Source organism: Cricetulus griseus, chromosome 2 (genome assembly GCF_003668045.3).
Source record: "Cricetulus griseus strain 17A/GY chromosome 2, alternate assembly CriGri-PICRH-1.0, whole genome shotgun sequence".
In the NCBI taxonomy this organism is placed as follows: domain Eukaryota; kingdom Metazoa; phylum Chordata; class Mammalia; order Rodentia; family Cricetidae; genus Cricetulus; species Cricetulus griseus.
The window spans coordinates 328,646,335-328,665,998 of NC_048595.1; the positions used below are offsets into that span (position 1 = coordinate 328,646,335).

The window sequence follows — 19,664 nt, forward strand, 5'->3', positions numbered from 1 at the left end:
TTGCTTGAGGTAAGTGAACTAGCTTGAATTAATTTTCCTGATCCCATTTTCAGAACACACAGGCTTGCTCTTATTTACTGTTCATATTATTAAGACCCTAGATTAACCTGTACATGGAGGTGCTGTTTGGAGCTGATATCAAATTGTTTTAGCAATAATCTAGAATATCAGATGTAGTTTACCATAATTCATTGTTCTCAATAAATTCTGAGCTGGAGTTGATGGGATTTTTTTTTTTTTTTTTTTTTTTTTTTTTTTTTTTTTTTGGTCCTGGAGAAAGGTCCAATGCCATGCTAATGTGAGAAGCCATCTGGATGTGTGGATTGATATAGAATTCACAGTTCATGTCTAAGAACTGCTTGGAAATCCAGCCCTTTAAGTTTGTTGAGACAGGGGCTGTGGGGGTAGTTCTTTTATACCTTGAGGAACCATGCTTTACCATCAGGCTGCATGTGAATGTTGCATCTGATTCCCTATCTCTTGCATACTGAGTAACCATTCTGGGCTTCTATTTTTCTGTAAGCAAAAGTTCAAGATGAACCTCTTGAAGTTGTGAACACCAGAATGAAACAGATAAATTAACTGGATTTTTATAAGCCTCCTCCAAATTAACAGAAGCAGAGGGTGGGTGTCTCTTTGAAAGAGGCTATTCTTTTCTTAAAGGGGCAGTGATGGATTTCAGGAAGATACCATTGAGTTCTCTATGTGCAAGTGTAACCATGCACTTGGTACAATAAGAAAGGGACCAGTACACCAACATTGAAAACTCAGCTGTGCATCAGTTAGTCACATAGAAACATGGTAAGAAGTACAAGCTGGCCTGGAACTGTTCAGACACATACAATGCCATACTAATACAGTGAAGGGCAGGACAACTAGGAGAAGGAGAAGAGACCAAATCTGGGAAAGAACAGTATGGAGCAGGGAAAAGACTCTGAAATGAAATTGTTGAGTAGTAGTATCTGTTTGGAGAGGCAGTGGCAAATAATCCAGAAGACAGGTGTGTGTCGCTGCCTGGAGAGAAGAGGGAGTGGGAAGATGGCCTCTTGAAGGCTCAGTGTGGTTTAAATCTCAAGTTGGGGACTGATGAACTGTGCAGTGTCAGCAGGTTCATTCTTCTGAGGCCCATCTGTAACTCTTTTTGTGGGCTGCTGGTAGTATTTTAGTTAACACGTGCATCTAAGTCCCTAGCACAATACTGTGAGTAATGGCTATTGATTAACCTAATGAGGAACTAAAAGTAGAGATAATTAAAGAAGAAAAGGCAGCTAGCTTATGCATTTAGCTCTCATCTCCAAAGGACAATGCAGTAGGATCTACCTGAAGGAATCCATATCACATGATACCCACCAAGTTCCTTTAACAGTATGCACTTGTCTCCTGCATCTCAAATGTATTAGATTTGTGTTGTCTACTAACCAGCCATCAGCCACATAATGAAATTTAATTTTATGAGCTACATTTGCAATAATAATAATATGGACTAATGGATTCCACACAGGACAGTATACATGCACATATGTAAATATATTGTGAATATATTTATATTCCTAAGAATATGTATCTGTTTCCATTGCCACAGAGACTTCTGTTACCAGTACACACTTGACTATATAGGAATATGTAATAAAAAAAAAAGATGTAACCTAGGGCTAAAGAGAAATGGCTCAGCAGTTAAGAGTACCAGCTACTCTTTCAGAGGACTCAGGTTTGATTTCCAGCAACCATGTGATAGATAACAACATTTGTAACTCCAGTTTCAGGGTATTTGATGCCTTCTTCTGGCCTCTGTTACGACAAATCTTTCTGCCAAAAGCTGCCTGAGCCCCATCGCCATGTGTGAGCTTTACGTCAGCCGCCTGTCTGAGTTAGGCCCAAATGAATACACAGAAACTTGTATTAGGTTCAAAGCTGCTTGGCCAATGACTAGGACTTCTCATCTGCTAACTCAGTCTTAACTATCATAAACTTATATATTTTATAAGACTTATCTTATTGGATACCTTATTGGCTTCCCTCCTTGTTGGGATCACATCTTGCTGCTGGAGCAGGAGCAGAGGGGAAAAAGGGGCCCTTCCTGTTTCTCCTTTGCTTAAATATGAGTCTCCTTGCTATGGCACTTCCTGCCTGGATCAGCACTTCTCTACTACATTTCCCAGAATCCTCTTTGACTCCTAGTCCTGTCTACTTGCTGTCTCATTGGCCAAACAGTATTTTATTTAACAATCAATAAGATAAACATACACAGTATATTTCCCATCAGGCCTCTGAAGGTATTGAACACATGTGGTGCACATACATTCCAGCAAAACTCTCATATACAAAATCATATTAACAATAAAAACAAAAATGTAACTTGGAACTCAAGGGTGGGAGAGGAGTAGGGAGATAAGTTGCAAGAAATGTTAGGCTTTTGCTGAAGCAAACTACACTATCTTTTTAGAGATAACTGGGATAATGTCAATATTGTTCAAAACTTTAAACAGAGAGGCTCACTAAGACAGAGAAACTTTAAGTTGTCATTTATAAGTCATGAAGTTGAAAGAACTCTAGCCATATTTAAAAATGTGTCCGACAAATGACACCTTTGTCTGTGATGGCAAAACATAATCTATTGGTAGCTAATACAGCAAGCTGTTTACCTCATATAACCTTGGGAGCTAAATAAAATCAGGCAGACACAATAATGGCAACCAGACTTTCACAATGAGTCATGTCACTCATGAAAAGACACATACCAAAAGAGCATCAGGGTCAAAGCTGAAGTTTCATTGTGTGTTTTAAGGCATGTATCTAAGTTCATAGAGAAATAGAATGTTCCACAGCAAGCACCCATAGTGTCTAAGATGCAGAGAATAAATGTGTGAATTTGTGGTTAGAAAGCAAACAACCAGCTGGGTGGTGGTGGTGCATGCCTTTAATTCCAGCACTCAGGAGGCAGAGGCAGGCAGATCTCTGTGAGTTTGAAACCATGCTGGTTTACAAAGCTACACAGAGAAACCCTGTCCTGAAAAAAAAACAACAACAACAACAATAGAACCCATAGATCTGAAGATATGGTGAGTTCTGTTGCCCTAGCTCACAAAGGAATAAAATATGACAATGTATATAGAAGTCACTCTGAAGCCTAATTGGAACTGGGGTCATAGTTAACATCTGTGACTATGATCATATGCCAGGTCCTTGCCTAGGAGCCAGAGTCTGCCCTGTCACAATCCTCAGGATTTCAAAGTGCTCTTAACCCTGTTTTACAGGGTATAAAACTCTGTCTCAGAAGAGTCAAGGCCTCTGTTGAGTCAGAATACAAAAGTCCCAATTAAGGGTTTTGCTACGGTAGTTGTACCTGACACATGCCCAGATAAATGAAGAAAACTAATGGACCAAGAAAAAGGGTAGAAAGGAAGAGAAACCATTTTTAAAGAGTACATGGTCCTTTTACTCCCACCCCAGCTTTACTCATTCGTGTGATAAAATACAACTGAAGTACAAAATGAAGAAAGCCTGAAGCCTGTGTCTTTGGACTTTGGAAGGTGACTGAGAGTTGATATGACAGTTCTGAACAGTTTCAAGAAACTGGAAGCTATCTAAGCTGAAAGGAGGAGTGTGCCAGATGGGAGCCTGAAGTAGAAGGGTCCCTGAGGCTGTTCCCTTCTACAGAGGCTTATTCGAGGATCTTACTCCTTCGTGGGGAAGGTCTGGTGCCTTGACAGATGGTTTCAACCTAGAATCACAGATGATGCTATTCTCTAACCAGAATTTTAAGCATTAACTTACACTTAGCATTTTTTTAAGTTGTAATCTTCCAGAGCACATTGAACTGAACATATACAGTTGAACCACATGCCTTGATGCATAAAATAATTTGTAGTTTTCCCATGGAATCATCTATGATCATAAACTGTGTTTTATAGCACCCCTCACATGGAGATGAAGTCTTGACCAAGTATGGTGGATAGAAAAAGAATGAAAAGGAACTATAGAAATACAATTAAAATTTTTTTTTAATTCTCTACAGGGTTTCCCTCTACAGGGAATAAGGAGCTATAAAAAATGGCTAGATTTTCAGGCACTAATAAGTATGGATATGAAAGCCCAGAGATGTTTCCTGTGGAGCCCATTCTCTACCCAATCTCATGTCATGACAAATAAAGAAGGAAACATTATCTTAAGGGGTCCATGTGAAAGAGAAATCCTGTATAAATGGAAATATCCCTAAAGGTCAAATTAAAGACAACAGCATTGTAATATTTATATGTAAGAACCACATCCCAATTTTGAAGAACATGAATAAGAAAAGCCTAAGCAATAAAACATAAATTAATATGGCCTTCTCTTCCTCTTTCAGCAATTTGTTTTAACTTTATCATGTGTTTTTGTTGTTGTTGTTTTTCTTGAAGTGAACTAATTTATCAGGGTTGTCAGAATACCAGAGTCAGAGTCATTTAAGTAACAGAAATTTCTTGCCATAGTCTGTGGGTTGGTAGGTGTGGTTTCTTTTAAAGCATCCAGCATTAACTTCATCTTCTCTCTGTGTCCTCATATGGCCTTTCTTTGTTCACATGCATTCTTTGTACCACTTTCCCCTTATGAAGACCCTAGTCATGCTAGATCTCTTCTAACCTTAGCTACTGCTCTGAAGACTCTCTCTTCAAATAAATTGGGTCCATTAATGGTAGGAACTCAACATCTGAAATTTGAATGAAAATAATTTGGTCCACAATACATAAAAAGATATGTTTTCATTTGCCTCAGACTGCTCTTTGCTTTCACCCTATCATCTCATTGTTGTCAACTTTATCTTTGTTATTTATCCTTTGAGAAAGAAACACATGTAACTCATTTTATTTCAGTCAGGTTCAATATGAGAATCAAGTATTTGTATGCAAACTATAGTTAGTTGTATGTAAGATGGACAATGTGAGAGACCTATAGAGGCATTGGTTGAAATTTTAATTATAGTGAAGAGTATTGGCTTGAATACTGACTATGACAAGAACTGCATTTTTTTCAAGTTCTTTGTCTAAAGAGCTTCCCATGATTGACTTTTCCAGTAGAGGTGACAAGAACCCATGAGAATAAAGCAGTCAATCATCAGATTGAACTGTGTGAGCTGGGCCTGTGATATTGATGCCATAGACACAGTAAAAGAGGATACAATATGGCTGATGCAAGTAGAGTTACTGCAGGGCAGTATGCTCAAAAACAGAGATCTGTGATATATTATAAATAGCTACACTGATTACTATAAATGCCTAGTCAGAACACTAAAGAGAGGTAGTGGCAGTAATAGTGGATTTATATTGACTGACTAGACCATGGTAGCCCGAGGATCTTAGTAAATTCAACATACCACCATTGACTTCTTGCTATTAAAAGTCATTATTTATAAATGTGGATAGAAGACTGGAACTTAGATGCAGAGAAAGAGGAGTGAAGAGCAAAGTGATCCAAACCAGGCTGGTGAAACCACAGAAACAGCTGACATGAACATCGGGGAACTCTTGCTCCCCAGACTGACAGCTGGGCTACCAGCATGGGACTGATCAGGACCCCAGGAACATGGGTTTGTTTCAGTGAGGAAACCTCAGAAATCTACGGGACCTCCTGTAGTTGTTCAGTACTTATCCCTAGCATAGGTGTGGACTTTGGGAGCCCATTCCACATAGAGGAATACTCCTTGAGCCAAGACACACTGGGGTGGGCCTAGGCCCTATCCCAAAGGATACAATAGACTCTGGTGACACCCTATGGAAGGCCTCACCATCCAGGGGGAGCAGAAAAGATATGTGATAGGTAGGGTTTTAGTTGGGGGGGATTGGTATGGGAGGACTGGAGGGAGAAGGGAACTGGGATTGTCATGTAAAACAATCTTGTTTCTAATTCAAATAAAAATATCTGCAAAAAAAAAAAGAAGACTGAAACTTGACTCTAAACAAAAGCTCCCAGAGGATGAGGTGCATAAATTTATGTCCAATGGTCAATAAACATTTGAGTGTGTGCTGGAGTCATGCCAAAGCTTCCCTTCCCACCACAAACCAACACAGCAACCGGTACTGCAACATCTCACATGTCAGGAATGAACAGTCCATGGTAATGGACTGTTGGTGGGCACCATAGTGCACACATTACCCCTTGCAGTTGGGTCTATATCCAGAAGCCAATTGCAGTCTCAGTCAAACAGTCATTGAACATTTTGAGCCTGCTTTCTCTGAGCTTACACCTAGGACTTGGCATGAGACTGAATAACATTATTTCTGACAGGGAATTCCTCTGTTTCATTTGTCAATCTGAGCTGACATGGATAAAGAACTATTTTAATATAGGGATTATTTGGGAAAAGTTGTTCAGAGGAAGGAAAACAAAATTTAACAAAAATATCTCAAAGACCCAGAATAAAAATGCTTTAAGATGTGGGGAGCAACAGATTTTTCAGGACTGGAGAGACAGCTCAGTGTTGGTAAAAAAAAAGCTCATGAAATTTTCAAAACACATGAATGAGGACCTGACTCCCAGAATCCATGTAAAATATAGGGGAAATATGACTCCTATAATCTTAGTGATTGAAAAAGCAGATCCTTATGGCCATCTTGTCTCACCAAATAAGGGGTTCCAGGTTAAGTGAAAGACCATGTCTCCAAAACTAGGAGGCAGAAGTGATAGGGGAAGACACCAAGCACTTACCTCTAACCTACACATGTATGCAAATGCAAGTGTATGCATGCCCACACAAATGTACAACACATACACACACTGGTATACATGCAAATAACACACATGAACACAAAGGAATTTATGACTCAGAATTTTACTCAGTGTGCTGTGTTTTATGTGTATTTTCTGACATATAAACTTATCAAATGTGTACACACACACACACACACACACACACACACACACACACACACACACCTGCAGAGATATAAGATTCTTTTCTATGGAACTGAGTGATTTTTTAAAACCCACAGTTTAAAAAAAACCCACAGTAAACAGACTTTAATATCCCTATCACACTCTAGAGTTTGTTCATCTAGTAATAATCTTATTAGACATGTGTTTCTAGTGATGTAAAGAAGAGTCACATGAACACAAATCATTGAGAAGCCCAGTGATGGTGATCGTAGCAAGGTAATAACTCATTAATAAGAAGTTGAAGAAATCAGAAACTCCTTTTAAGTTGGGTAAGACATTTTCAGAGTTTTATGTCACACCTGTTTGTACGTAAGGAGGGGAAGAAGGAAAAACAAAAAAAAATGTACAAGAAATTAAAAGAAAACATAGTTAGATATTCATGCCCATGGTAACTATTACCCAGAGCCAAATGCCAGTGGGAAAGAAGTGAAACTTATGCAACCTACAGTTGACTTTGTGATCATAACACCCATGATCAAGGAGTAGATTCTTGGTTTCCAAGATGCTCTCTCTACCAAATTCCTCTCCTTTGTGTTGGCCAGCTTACCACCAGAATCATTCTTTACAGAAGTCCATACTCTTGACTGCTAAACATAATAACAGCAAGTATTTGCTACGAAATTACCATAGTGCATAGCACTGTACTGTGTGGTGCTGAGTACTTATCATCTCACTTAATTTCTAAACCCTCTGAAGTATATAACCCCAATGTCCACAGTCAGTGGACTGAAGGTTCAGAGAAGGTAAATGATTTGCTCAAATTCACACAGCTCCTGGAAAAGCTAGGCAGGAGTTTGAGTTAATCATATGATTCTATTCTAAAAAATATTTAATTACTGATAAGTACAGCACAGTATTAGCGTGTACAACATTATCAGAAGTTTTTAAATCAAGTCTTCACAGATTACATTCAGACCTTCCAGACAAATCTGGCTTTCTAATTTGGAGACCAAATAGGATGAAAACGGTTCTGTTTCTGCTTAAGGATTCCCCTATAAAACAGTGAACAGCATCACCTCCATTTTTCTGAATACCCATGTTACAGTCTCTGGGGCAAGAGAACAGGTTGGAAGACTGATGCTGTATTTTGTCTTTATAAGGGAAGTAAGGACAAGATTGGGAATAGCATGGGGACAGAAATCCTTTGACACTTCAAGCACAGTGCTGGACACAAGGTAACATTAATCATGGCTATACATTTCCTGTGTAATAGGCCCTGCCCTAGCCTCTGAGGGCACTATGCATTCTCTCCTGCAAAGACTCAGAGTAAGATTTGGATAGAGATGAACAAACAGGGAGTTGTGCCAAAGAGTCACCCTTGCCCAAGGGCATTATGTGAATGGGTAGAAGGAGCACCTGTTTCTAGGGAGATAGATCCTGAGAACATTGCACCTAGGCTAAGAGTGTAACCTCTCGGTGAAGAGTTGCAGAATTGGAAACAGGTTATCTAGAGATTGTTGGAAAGAGCCCTTGAAACCACTGCTTTGTAAAACGGAAAGCAGACAGAGCTGTAAACTGTACATGTGACTGAGCCTCGTGCACAGAGATACTGGCGAAATGGAGGTGGATACATGCTGCACACTAGAGTTTTAAAAGATCCTCTAGGGATCTCCATGTTTGGCCCTGAGTGTCAAGGCTGAATAACTCTCAGTATTGGTTGGGGTTAAGCCTTCAAATCTCCCCATAAATTTGCAAGCAGTTTGGGATGGTGATATTGCAAATCACTATCTGGATGTTAAGAGTGGTACATACCAGACCTAGAAACACAGGAGAGTCATCCATTTCTCCAAGCAGAGGCCAAAAGAAGGCTCCAAAGGAAAGGGACACCTGATTAGAAGGGGATTTGTTGGCCAAATGATGGTGTTTGGTCTTCACTTGATACAGTGATGATGAGTCAAGTCTTAAGAAACAGATTGACAGGATAAATTTTCTGTCAAAAGACAGAAGATGGAAGATTGTTGTGGGAGCTCAATCCAATTAGTTAATGACATTTGGGTGTCTAGCCATGGTCTCATACAGACCAGTTAAGAATTGAGGTCAGGGGAAATGCACCTCTCTCTGGCTTAGATGTGGAAGGCTTCCTGATTGAAGGCTTCCATTTGGTGACCTGATCCAGAGATTTCTCCATCCTTCCCTGGTGGATGAAAAGGCAGGGTCATCACTTCCCACTGTATCCTTCAGTGAGTGTGTTACCTAATTCATCCCTTATTAAATAAGTCTTCTTCCCAAGCATCTGTGGATTTTTCAATAGAGAAGGTGGTGAGCAAGTCTGGATAGAAGTATCCCTATGAGCAGAAAGATAGAAGCTTCCAGTGAGATCCATGGAACTCAAACAATTTTGGTTTCAGTGTCTTCCAGAAGAAGGTTGGGGAATAAAAGTCACACCTCCATATTCTTACTCATGTCCATTATAGTAAAGAAATGTGTGCTGAGCATTGGTGGCTCACGCCTTTAATCCCAGCACATGGGAGGCAGAGGCAGAGGCAGGCAGATCTCTGTAAATTCAAGGCTGGCCTGGTCTCCTGAGCAAGTACCAGGATAGGCTCCAAAGCTACACAGAGAAACCCTGTCTCAAAAAAACAAAAAAAAAAAAAAGAAAGAAAGAAAAAAGAAAAAGCAATGTGTCATTCATCATTCTCCACAAGACCCCAGCTTGGGGAAAGGTGATAGTAAAGAATTGACTGTCTGGAAAGCTTGCAAAGAAAGGGAACAGCAGCTGACCTCTGTGGAAACAGCATGTGATTAGACAGCACAAAGGCAAGTTGAAGCCTGAGGTATCACAGGAAGTCAACTCAGAAAATGTTGCAAACCTTCTGGCCTGTGCCTAGTGCTGAGGAACATCCTTGTCCTCTCCAGTGTTTTGGCTCATATATTCTTGGCTCATGTTGTTTCTCTTGGATTGTTGAGGGAAAGAGGCAATCAGGGGTGGAGAAGGGATGCACATGGCACTCTATCCTTGGTCATTGCTCATTCTGGGAAAATAGCCCCAAGCTTTTCATGACTCAGAAGTTTGGGAAAGGACCAGACTGTCACTGGTGGGAAAATGATGACTTGTCCTCACTCAGCAAACATGTCATGAGAGTAGAACATGAAGTACACCTGCACATATCCGGTTCACATCCTTTCAGTGTGTGCGGTTTTGGGTGAGCTTCCTGAAATCAACATAAACCAACTCAGGATGTCCCGTGGGCCTTTAGCCTCCCTTAAGTTACAGTTTAAACATGTTGCCACATCACAGATGGGCCATCTTCTGAAGGTATATTATGGGACATTAAAATTCCCAGACAGAATACTACTTTTGGTATTTGAGTACTAAACACTTTCAGAGAACTGAGGAGTATTTCATTGGGTGAAAAGTATGCTTTCTCTGAAAATGGTCACTTTGGCCTTCAGGATAGAATTCATTGTACCCTATGGAAACCCATGGAAATGAAGGACTCCTGGGTCCAGAGCTTCAGAAACCTGGTATACAGGTTCCAAAAGGTGTTATACTCTAGATCTTTGCACAAAGTTTAGATATGACTCTTAGCTTTCCCCACTTTCAATAAGCTACTTTGGTTATGTTAACAAACTCATACAGCCACTTTGGAAATCAGTATGGCTGTTCCTCAGGAAAATGGAAATCAGTCTACCACAAGATCCAACAATTCCACTCTTAGACATATACCCAAAAGATGCATTCATACAACAAGGACATCTGTTCAACCATGTTCATAGCAGCATTATTTGTAATAGCCAGAACCTGGAAGCAATGTAGATGCCCCTCAACAGAAGAATGGATGAAAAAATGTGGTACATTTACAAAATGGGGTAATACTCAGCAGAAAAATAAACAATGGAATCTTGAAATCCACCAGCAAATGGATGGAACTAGAAGAAACCATCCTGAGTGAGGTAACCCAGTAACAAAAAGACAAATATGCTATGTACTCACTCATATATGGACTTTAGACATACAGCAAAGTATTACCCGCCTACAATCTACCCCACCAGAATATCTAGTAAACAAGGAGGACCCTAAGAGAGACATACATGGTCCCCTGGAGAAGGGGACGGGACAAGATCTCATGAGTTACTTGGGAACATAGGGGGAGGGGAGAGGGAGTTAGGAGAAAGAGAAGGGGAGAAGAATAGGGGAGAGGAAGACACGAGAGAGCAAGAAGATCAAGTCAGGGGAAGAATAGAGAAGAGCAAGAAAAGAGATACCATAACAGAGAGAGTCATTGTAGGTTTAAAGAGAAATCTGGCACTAGGGAAATGTCCAGAGATCTACAAGGTTGACCCCAACTAACAATCTAAGCAATAGTCGAGAGGCTACTTTAAATGCCTTTCTCCAATAATGAGATTAATGACTACCTTATATGCCATCCTAGAGCCTTCATCCAGTAGCTGATGGGAGCAAAAGCAGACACCCACAGCTAAACACTGAGCTGAACTCAGTTTCGGTCAAGACCAGGCTAGGGAAACCCACAGATACAGAGGACCTGAAGAAGGTTTTGCTCATGGACCCCAGAAAGATAGCTGGGAAAACAGCATAAGACTGAATCAGACCCCCTGAATGAGGATGTCATTTGGAGGTATGGTTAATCTATGGGGCCTCTGATAGTGGATCAGTATTTATCCCAAATACATGAATGGACTTTGGGAGCCCACTCCATATGGAGGGATACTCTCTCAGCCTAGACACACTGGGGAGGGTCTAGGCCCTGCTCCAGAAGATATCTCAGACTTTGAAGATCCCCCATGTAAGTCCTCACCCAGAAAGGGGATGGGATAGGGATAGGTGGGGGGCAATGGAGGAGGGGAGGGAGAGTGACATGTAAAACAAGCTTTTTTCTAATTTAAATTTAAAAAAGGAAAAAAAAGGAAACGAGTAACTGCCCTTTTTATAAAAAATGGTTAGTATTTATTGAACTTCTTTTTGCCATTTTCTTTGGAAACATTATTCATTAAAATACTTCTCATAATACTTCAGGGCAGTATTATAATTCCAAGTTATATGGGTTAATGCTGAGAAGAATAAAAACTGAGTGATTGCCTCAAGCCAGTGAACCCAATTAGCATCAGAACCAGGCTGTGAGAGCACACCTATCTGGCTTTCTTTTGTAATTTTCTTTTATAATTGCCTTTTCTTTAGCAATTTCACATCTCTTTTCTCTAAGAAAGTAAGTCTCTGTTTGGTAGTTGAATATAATTGACCCCCATAATCTCATAGGAAATGACACTATTAAGAGGTGTGGCTTTGTTGGAGTGGGTGTGGCCTTGTTGGAGGAAGTGTGTCACTGTGGGGGATGCTTTGAGGTTTCCTTATCTTAGGATGCCTTGCAGTGTGTCAGTCAACTTCCTGCTTCCTTCTGATCAATATGTAGCCAGCACCACATCTACCTGCACACTGCCATGCTCCCCTTCATGATGATAATGGACTGAACCTCTGAATTTATAAGCAATCCACCTCAATTAAATGTTTTGCTTATAAGAATTACCATAGTCACAGTGTTCCTTCATAGCAATAAAAACACTAAGACACCCTGGTAGCCAAGTTCCAGATAGAATTTAAATCTCATTGTGCTATTCACAGAATCAACTATTTTCCCAGTTTGATCTAAGAGTTCACCTTCTTCAATAATCTCTTCATTAGGACATAGGCTGTTTGATGATGCTCTGCTTTGTCTCAGGCAATGAGATGCAGTGATAATCAAGACACCGTTCCTGCATTTAGATTTGTTTATTTGTCAGACAGTGGAAGCATAAGCAGACAATATATGAGACATTCACAGAGGTAAATTCTGTGAAGACAAAATAATTGGTAATGACAGGAACAATTTTGGAGAAAAGAAACACATTGAGTATCCGGTGACTCATCTGGGCCATGTGATGAGCTGAAAAGGTGATAATGAGAAGAAATGAGGCCATGAAGAACTAGGGAAAGGGCATTCAAATGGAGGGGATTGCAGCTGCAAAGGCACAGAGGTTAGCATGCACACGTTGATTTACACTGGCTGCTTCTCTGCTACTGTGGTAAATTGCCCAGATTGCCACAGGATAAGAAAGGAGATCTTATCTCTGAAATACAGAGATGTGGTTACCCATCTACCTTGATGCTGCATATTTTCCTCCCATGGGTTAGTATTAGACATTGCTGTAAATAAAATCCTGACTGTATACCAGCCAGTGAGGACATGCTTGCTAATGTTTGACTTCTCAGGAGACTCTAACATTCCCTGCAAACCTTTCTATAAAGAAAAACAACTAAATTCTCTTTAAGTGTTTAGTGTACAATGGGGTGACCTATTCAGCATCTGGTGTGTTTTGCTTGTGCAAATGTGTTCAGTCACTTGATGAAGCAGTAACCTTTGAATAAGGATTATATTTAAGTAAAAGCCAGGGAAAACACATCGTAGATGGTAGATATAATCAATGGTTTGTAGTTGATTGTTTTCCTGTTTTGCTCTTTCAGGGCCCTGCCATGGAGCTCCCAAATAAATACACAGAGTCTTAATACTTTCTTAAGAGTTCCTGGCATTAGCTTGGCCTATTTCTAGGCAACTTTTCTTAAATTATCCAATCTACCTTTTGCCCCTGAGCTTTTAACTTTCTCTATTCTATATACCTTTCTTTTCTTCTTTACTTTTCATTCCATGGCTTGCCCTGATGTCCTCCCCCCGCCTTTTCTCACTCCCTGAGCTTGTCTTCCCAGATTTCTCCTCCTATTTATTCTCTTTGCCTTCCAGACCCTCATATCCTTTCTGCTGCCTTGTTATTGGCCATTCAGCTCTTTATTAGATTAATCAGGCAGGTGTTTTAGACAGGCAAAATAACACAGTTTCATAGAGTAAAACAAATGCAACATAGAAGAATACAAAACATCTTTGCATCATCAAACAAGTATTCCACAGCATAAACAAATGTAACACATCTTAAAATAATATTCTACAACAGTGATTCTCAACCTTCCTAATGCTGTGGCCCTTTAATGTAGTTACTTGTGTTGTGGTCACCCTCAACTTTGAAATTATTTTGGTTGCTGCTTCGTAACTAATTTTGCTACTATTATGAATCATAATGTAAATATTTGTGTTTTCCAATGATCTTAAGGCAACCCTTGTGAAAGGGTCATTCACTCCTCAAAGGGGTTCTATCCAACAGGCTGAAAACTGCTGAGATGATGGGTAGACAGATGATAGATAGATGGTAGATATAAGATAGATAGATAGATAGATAGATAGATAGATAGATAGATAGATAGATAGATAGATAGATAGATAGAGATTTAGATAGAGAGGGGGAGGTTACATGCTAGCAGCGTGACCTCAGTGACATCTTCTTTCTTCTCTTGAGGAAACTGAGAACAAGACAACAAGTAACTTGCCAAGTTCCATAGTTAGTATACATTTTTTTCTTAGTCTGCAATACACACCCTGACAAAGCCAAGTTTGCTGTCAGTCATGGTCATTCCAAACAACATGGCAGTGACCTATAGAAACACATTTCTATTCAAAGAGGCCTTGTCCCTCTTGCTCACTTCTCTCCTCAGTAGGAATAATTTCTCCAATCTTGTCTTGAGACTGACATCTTCCCCCTCTCTTGATCTAAGCCTAAGATTACCTTCTACAAGCACATTTTTGGAATCAGCATTTCAAAAGTAGCCTTCCATTCGCCCACTGGCCAGCAACACTTCATTGTGCTGTCCTGCTGTGTTCCATGTATTGTTTACTGTATTTATATAGTTTCACTTCTGTGTTTTTACTTCATTGTCAGCTGTATATTTGCTCTAAGACTATAAAGAACTTGGAACCCTCATCAAGATTTTTCCACAAGCACCCACAGCACTGTCTGGCTCATACTAGCTGTGTACAGTAATACCAGAGTCAGCCAATAATGTTTTGTAAAGCTGTTAAGGCTCATAAATTTAGGGAAGATGATTTCAGCCTGGCTTAATCCTACCCTATATGTAACCTTAAGGAATTTTAACCTTTGGGTCAATGAGACAGTTCAGTGAGTGATAGTGCTTGCCAATAACCCTGACAACATGAGTTTGATCCCCAGAACCCACTGATGGAAGAAGATAGCTGACTCCTATGGTTGTCCTCTGGCCTCCGCAGACAAACTATAGCATATATGCTGTCATGCACACATTCATGCATGCACACACATATACATACTCATAAATGAATAAATGTAGTTTAATTTTTTAAAGTCTTAGCCTATGTTTGTTCATTTCCTAAATCATAGATGGAAGTTTTAGCATCCAGTATTTCAGAATGTGGTAGCATTTTAAGGCAGAGCTTTTAACGGTAGAATTAATTTAAAATGAGATCATTAGATGGAGTCTAATCTAATACAGTTAGTTATGTTAGTCAGCTTTTTGCTACTGCAACAAAAGACCCAGGGTAATGAATATAAAACGAAGGTTTACTTCAGAACTTGTAGATCACAGTGAGGAGGCTTTGCTACTTCAGGACCTGTGGTAACATTCTGGCAGAGTGTACAAGACAGAGCAATCTATTCAAGATGACATGTCAGGATTAATTCATTACTTTCCAAGGCATACCCTTGGTGACCTAACTCCTGTCACCAAATCGCATAAAGAGTCTACTCTCTCTCAGTACTAATAGCCTGGACACCAAGCCTTTACAACATGGACCTTTGTGGGGAGGGCATTTTAGATCACACAGGTGTTTAACAAGGAAAATGGAGAACTGGCCACAGAAACACACAGAGAGAAAACCATGTTTAAACATAGGATGAAGACACTTGAGAGTTAAAGACTATATCAGAATATATGCAAGCAAAGCCTGGGATGGACTTAAAGCCTTGAATATTGTGAAAAATTAGACCTATGAGTTTTAAAACATTTTAAATCTATTATTATTATTATTATTATTATTATTATTATTATTATTATTATTTGTGGAGGGGCACACACTCATGTGTGCTTGTGTATGTGTGCATGTATGCACTATGGTGCCTGTGTGGATGGAGGTCAGAGGACAACTCTCAAGAGTGGGTTTTCCTCTTCTACCTTTACATGAGTTCGTGGGCTCAGGTTTCCAGGCTAGCATGACAAGCACTTTTTCTTGATGAGTCTCCTCTGTGGCCCAAATCTGGGTTTTTGAGCCACCCAGTTCATGATACTCTTTCAGAATACCAGTAAACGGATGCATCTCTCCAAGCTATATTTCTTCCTTTCTAAAGTAATGGCAATGAAAGTAACTATTACAAGATGAGGGCTGAATGAGACCGTATGGTAAAGATGTTTGGTAGACCGTATCAGCATATGGACCACTTTAAGATATCAACCAATTGTGACTTTCTTCCTAGTACCTAACCCTTTCACATTTTAAAGTTTGGAATATCATAATCATGGCAAGTTTCAAATAGAAAGCAATTTGGAATTATCCATACCCACACAAAATTTCAAAGTAACAGGCCTACTTTAACATTCAATAATGTTGTATGATTTAGTGGTTACAGGTGCATTTGTAAACATCGAATACACACTGATCTCTATTTCTTCATAGGCAAGTCTCTTCAACCTCTATAATACATTAAACCTCATCTAATGAAAAGGGAATTTTACGCTATAATAAAACAAAAGTAACACCATATCACCTCATCCACAGCATGTATTTAACTGTGAACCAAGCCACTCATCTCTGTGAAGAACACATTACTAGTTCCTTTCCGAATTAAGCTTTGGTTTGTCTCAAGTTCTTCCTCTCAAACACGAATCCTATTCCCTAGATGTTTTACGATAATGCTGTACAAACAATAGCAAAGAAGTGGGGCAATCTCAGCCCCCCTCTTCCTGGAAGAGCTTCCTGCCTCTCAAAGGTGTGTTCTGTCTGATGCCACCTCCAGAATTTACATCTTGCACTTCCTGTTGATAGTGTCTGCAGGGCAAACACACACACACACACACACACACACACACACACACACACACACACACACACAGGTCAGCGGAAGGAAACTTGGGGTTTAGGAAGGCTCCTTAATTTATGGAACACATGTGCAGTTATTATTAACTTTTATCTTTACCATCTTCATACAAGGATATTCCCATAGGGCAGTTTCTATCTGAGAGTATAAACACCTAGGTATCTACTGTACCTTCCAGACGCGCCTCTAGATTTAACAGTTCTGTTTACGGCTTCCCATCTATCTATCTCCAAAGACAATCTGTTATCTCCCAAGTCTGACTCAATTGGAATCATCTGCAAGGGAAGAAGATGATTAGATGCAAGCATGCATCATGAAATGCATCCCAAAATAGCTTCTTCTTAAAGATGAGGAAAACCTAGCTGGAAGACAGGAAACACATTTTTTGTTCTTGTTGTTTTGAAATTTTCTCAAAAATTGACAATATAAACTTGCTTTGTTTTGATTTTTTTGAGACAGGGTTTCTCGGTGTAGCCTTGGCTGACCTAGAATTTGCTCTGTAGACCATGATGGCCTTGAACTCACAGAGAACCACCTTCCTATGCCTCCTGAGTACTGGGACTAAAGTCCTGTGTCACCACCTCCCGGCTGACAGTATAAATTTTTATATAGTGCACATAGCCAAGTTGCTGTTTCCTTTCAGCATGAGCCAAACTTAGAGTCAATACACTGGAGGAATGCATGAAGCATAATTTTATACCTCTATAACATTCCCTTATCTCATAGGGAGGCTTTTGGACTTCCTGGAAAGGCTTAAACATAAATGGGGAAGTAGCTGTCATTTCTAAAGAGCAGGTATGAAATCTATTTTCACTTCCTTCTTTTGTATTGTTTGATATGCTAATATCAGATTATAAAAATTATGTTCTTTCATTTCCTTTGTATTTGTTTATTACACTAATTACTGTCATTATAGTCTTTGTATAATAATATATTAATATTAAACATGTACTCTTTTCCTGAAATAGTTCAGAGTTGTTTACCACCTAATAAACTAATTAGACTTGCCTCTCTGCCACATGTTCTCAATTGTCACTACTCAAGCCCACAACTTTCTAACTACATGTCCCCACCCCACAAGCCTGTGATGAGCTTAAAATTGCAGAGTGCTGGCAGTATGCTCGCCACACTCATTTCTAGCCACAGTGTGAGAGAACCCAAGAGCTACGCAGAATAAGTTCAGTTCTGAATCCCGAGTCTGGCTAAGAGCCTCAATTGTTGAGAGGCAATTTTCTTCTTTTCTGGGCTAGTCTTAAATTAATGAGACACATAAGACCTTAAAGGGGAAACAATTATTTAAATCTTAGGAGAAAGTATCATTAAATTAGGAAGTTCACCTTATTCAGCCTTTGCCTTTGAGAACCACTTGTGTTGGATGCATGTTCTACTTTTTAGAATGTTGAGACCTGCTTGAATTCTGTCCTGTCTCTATTTGGGTTTTGTCCCTCAGAGCACTTACCTGATCATCTCTAGCCTTGCTTTGCTTCAGATTTAACCACATTGCCCTTTTCTGCATGGTCACACACAGGGAAATCTTAGACCTGACAGAACTTTCGGGGAAGATAAGTGACATCATCACCCTTTTCTCCAACATCCTTATTTTTTTGATAGCAAATGGGCCTCTTCCTCAGAGCTGTATTGGATAAGCAGTTGCAATTCAACTGCTTCTCTATTGTACTTACTCCTCCCTCCATAACAATCCAGTTGTGCATACTCTGAGTTTATTTTTTCCTTTAATAAAAAAGTGCTTATAGGTTAGCATACAAAGAAATGGGCTTTATTGTCATATTTTCACATATATGTGAAGAATACTCTTTGTTCTTATTCTGAGTAAGGACTTGGGCAATCTGACCCACAGATAAGAGAAACACACACACACACACATACAAGCACACACACACACACACACACACACACACACACGTGCACACACACACACACGTATTAAGGGAAGAAAGCATGGGCTTAAAGAGGCCCCTTAAGAAAGTACACATTGTTATTGTTAACTTTTATCTTTATCATCATGTGAGAATATTCCCATAGGGCAGTTTCTCTCTGACATCTACTGTAGATCCCTGTTCCATCCTACCATCACATATAAAAGGCCCCAGAAAGGATGCAGTCTCCCAGGTTCTAAGCAACACTGACTGCACTTCCTCCCTTAGCCTATCCCTTGTACTCTGCCCAACCCTAACAGCTCTGGGGGATTACAATGGGGAATATTTTGGGGGAGTTCCTTAAGAGTACAGATTCATCAGAGAACTATTGATTATAATCTTTAGGTCTAGAAAAGAAAGCAAACACAGACAAGATTCCAGTGGTGCCCCTGCCAACACACCGTTGCTTTCTGGTTCATTCAGACCTCTGCACAAACGCCTTGCTCCCAAATTCCCCACCCTAACTATTGTAACATTATTTATCACATTACTCACATGAAATTCTTGAACAGCACCTGCATCATTTGTTTTCTATTTATCCCACTTGTGCATGGGTCATTCTGTTGATTTGCTAGGTTATCCACTGATCTGTCCACTGTGATGTAAGCTCTGCAACAACAGGATGTTACCCCTATCCCCAGAGCCTGGAACAGTGCCTGGAATACAGTGACTGAGCCTCAGAAATATTTGTGAATGAGAATTTCTCAGAGATTGGCCAATATTACTTCAAAAGAGAAAACTAGTAGCCTACAGCCCATTTTAAGAAAGCTGGGGAATCAAAAATTATTTTTGAATTTTTAAAGCTATAATTTAATTTTATTCAGCTTCCCTGTGACATCTATGTGAACCTGATCATACCATATTTTTTTCTGTAGC

The 19,664-nt window shown here is 39.7% G+C and overlaps 1 long non-coding RNA gene across 3 annotated transcripts in view; it reads right to left on the minus strand.

Annotated features, from left to right (window-relative positions):
- LOC103159430 overlaps positions 1-19,397 on the minus strand; it is a 144,749-nt gene extending 125,352 nt beyond the window's left edge. For 2 of the 3 annotated variants that reach the window (XR_004768522.1, XR_004768521.1), the window contains exon 1: positions 19,284-19,397. This is a non-coding gene — a long non-coding RNA (uncharacterized LOC103159430). Of the gene's footprint in view, positions 1-19,159; positions 19,219-19,283 lie in introns of those variants that run through there. The other variant, XR_004768523.1, reaches the window with a different exon arrangement.
- Between the last annotated feature and the right edge of the window lie 267 nt (positions 19,398-19,664).